The sequence below is a fragment of the Galeopterus variegatus genome, unplaced genomic scaffold, assembly GCF_000696425.1.
Source record: "Galeopterus variegatus unplaced genomic scaffold, G_variegatus-3.0.2 Scaffold2017, whole genome shotgun sequence".
Taxonomy (NCBI): domain Eukaryota; kingdom Metazoa; phylum Chordata; class Mammalia; order Dermoptera; family Cynocephalidae; genus Galeopterus; species Galeopterus variegatus.
The window spans coordinates 22165-25993 of record NW_007728128.1 but is presented as its reverse complement, the minus strand read 5'-3'; positions in this window follow the sequence as shown (position 1 = coordinate 25993).

Below are 3829 nucleotides of genomic sequence, written 5' to 3'. Positions count from 1 at the left end.
TTTGTTATTCTCTGTCTTTTTGATAACAGTCAGTCTAACTAGGGTGAAATAATATCTCAGTGTGGTTTTGACTTGCATTTCCCTGATGCTTAGTGATGTTGTACATTTCATGTATCTGTTGGCCATTTGTATGTCTTCCTTTGAGAAACATCTATTAAGATCCTTTGTCCATTTTTTAATTGGGTTCTTTGCTTTTTCACTAAGTTGTTTGAGTTCCTTGTATGTCCTGGATATTAATAACTTGTCAGACTTGTAGCTTGCAAATATTTTCTCCCATTCTGTAGGTTGTATTTTCACTCTATTGATTGTTTCCCTTGTTGTGCAGAAACTTTTTAGCTTAATATAATCCCATTTGTTTATTAACTTATTTTTGTAGCCTGTGCTTTTGAGGTCTTATTCATAATAAAGTCTTTGCCAAGTCTTACATCCTGAAGTGTTTACCCTATGTTTTCTTGTAGGAGTTTTATAGTTTTAGGTCTTATATTTAAGTCTTAATCCATTTTTAGTTGATTTTGTTATCTGGAGAGAGGTATGGGTCTAGTTTCATTCTTCTACACATGGATGTCCAGTTTTCCCAGCACCATTTATTGAAGAGGTTGTCTTTTCCCCGATGTATGTTCTTGGTGCCTCACAGATAATGTGTTAATTAACATACTATGATTTTTCTTAACTAACCTTTATTTACCCAACTCAATCAATTAATCTAGGCTCTCTCTTACCTTTGTAAACCTACTGACTGCTTTTCAATGCTCACAGAATATGGGAAGGGGTAAGATTCTCTCTGATTCACCCACTCACTTTTCCTTCCGCAAGTGAATTGTCTGCTTGCCAAAATTGTTCCCAACATTATGTATGCCAGTTGGATTTGTTTATGTATGTAAACAAATTATTTCTTATAAAGATGAAAATGAGTGTGAATAGAGTCATTGCTATGAAAACTAAATTAAATGTTATGAAAAAATTCAAGTTGTAAATCGGGTGTGGAGGTGCAACTTGTAGGAAAAAAATAGTGATGAACATATTTTTTTTTTTTGAGATTCTACTCCACTAAATTTAAAGCTGGAAATCTGTAGTCAGAGCATATAGATAAGAAAGAATGAGAGGAATTACCCTTAGTGGACCAGGTCATAAAGGAAGTTCCTTGGTCCTATATAGAAAGAATGGTATGTGTATGTACATGTTTAAGGATAATTAAATGTTTAAAATATCCATGCAACTCTTCACTGTGATTCTCTGCTTTAAAAGATCTAATCATATCAGGAAAAGAAAAAAGCTTTCTGTTATTTCTTCAAATTAATAAATAGAAATTCAGGCAATTACCACATTGTTTAAAATGTTTTACTCTTCTTTTGGAAATGCTGTTGTATTTTAAAATGCTTTGCCCTGTGTACTTATTAGTGGCATGTTTTCATTCTTCAAGGATGGATTCAATTCTTTGAAATCAGATAAATGTCAATTGAAGCTACTTCTGTGAATAAAATAGTGATCATGCTGGGCAATACCAGCTCTGGGCAAAAATTAGGTATAACTAAAAAGGAAATTGATCTCTTTGTCTTATAAATTGGCTCTACAGGCAAATGAAGATGCCAAAAATTTATTAGGATTTAAAAAAAATAAAGTGGTGGTAGGAGAATAAAGGCATCCTTCAGCTATAACTATTGAAAAAATGTATTAATTCTTTTAATAAGTGATTTTTTAATTTTTCAAATATATTGCATGAAACTTCCATTATTTGCATCATCTTACTCTCAGTCATTTTTCCATTATCACAAGGTATACAGTTGAAATTATATTTCTGGCTTTTTAAAACATAGATTCAGAGATATCAAAGGTAAATCATCTCCTAGAGCTCTTCTAATATTATTTATGACCAAGTACTTTAAATGAAGTTTAATCCTAGAATTTTTAAAACCTTGCTGGGTAGAAGTTGGGGAGGAAAACGTCATCTAAAAAGGCTTCTTGAAAACTTGAAATACCTTTTGGGACAGGTTGTTCTTCTGTTCTTGGAAGACTACCAAAGAGACCTTCTATTATGAGAATATACGCAGTCACCCTCTTTGGAAATAGATACATCTAGTCAATTGCAGCTCAAAGAAGCTCAACTGCTCTGACAGGTAACAAAAAGTGGTATTGCATTTCTGGAGATACTATCTTCTATAGAGCAGTCACCCTCTTTGGAAATAGATACATCTAGTCAATTGCAGCTCAAAGAAGCCCAACTGCTCTGACAGGTAACAAAAAGTGGTATTGCATTTCTGGAGATACTATCTTCTATAGATGCAAGTTTCTAAGTATGGAGAAAATATGCTCTATGCTTGAGGAATAGTGCTGACTCTTATAGAAATAAGCACGTTTCCTTTGTTGGTATGATGCACATAGTGTTAAGACTTTAGGAGTTGAAGACCAGGAGCTGAAGGCACTGTTCAGAAAGGACATTTAATACACTGCATTATGGGTAATGATGCTTTCAGATACAAGTGACAGTGTTCAATGTGGAGCTGGAGGGTACATGTAAATAAATGTTGTTCCCTTCACCTTCATCCAGAACCAGAAATCACACCAATGTCTTAGAAGTTGACAGCTTTGAGAGACCTGGAATTAGTGTAACCACTAGTGTTCTCAAAAAAAGCAGTGGTAGGACATGCAGTGATTCCCTGAAGAGAATAAAACACTGTAAGTAGAGTTAATCCTCAACATGTTTCCATCGTCTTGCAACTCTGCGAAACAACTGGAATATATAGGTGGCTACATTCCTAGCGGACAAGGAAGAGATAAAAGTATCACAATTTGAGCTTTAATAAAAGTGATGTGTTTTATTTGATGTATATTATCAAGTGAAGCCTGATGTTGAGGTTATACTTTACTATTTCTTCCTTACATATTTTAGCCACCTACTGAAGGGAAGTCATAACACTTTTAATTACCTACTCTACTTAACCACTCAAGGCAAATGGAAGTTTTCTCCTAAAGTTGTAACAATGTATCTTAAGCTTGCATCAATACCAAGTGAATGGGAAAGCTGCCTCTGAAGTAAGATATTCATGCAACATGGCAATGGAAAACCTAGCATATGAAATATCAATGGATAACATGAATAGAATGAATACTTTGGAAGCAGATTATCCAGGGCATAAAGCCTGCCTATAACCTTTACTAAAAGGTAACACAGGAAGAGCTATGTATCCTTGTTGGGCTTTGCTTTCTTCTTCCATAAAATGGATATAACAAGAGTACCTACCAGGAGGTTTTGCAGATCATGACGGCTGGCCATAGCCAAGCCCTCAGCTAATCTCAACTGTGACTTAGTCCATAGAGAAATTTGTATTGTTGGTAGTATGTTGCTCAAAAGGACATTATAGGTGTCACTGTACTGACAATGGGCAAGATCTTGGTCAAATCCTTATTTAATGGATGTGCTGCAACTATTGACCCTAGTTCTAGTATTTTACTTCATTAAGCTATAAAAGCCTCTTTCTTAAATTAAGTGTCTAGATTAGACCAGAGTCTTTTAAAAGTGTGTTGGTTTGTTTGTTTTGAACTCTGGTATAGTTGTGCTATGAGGAGAAGCTATAGTGTAATGGTTAAGAACATAAGCTGGAACCTTGGGCAACTTAAACTCATGGTGCCTCAGTTTCCTCAACTGAAAAATGGGGGTGACAATTACCAATCTCATAGGACAGTCATGAAAAAGTGCAGTGTTTCCGACAGTGCTAGGAACATAGTAAGAGCTCAATAAACACTATTAGCCTTAGAATCCATTTGATAACGAGCTTTAATTTTAGGGACCACGAGCCCTGGAAAACTCTATAAGACTCTTAGGATTTTGTAA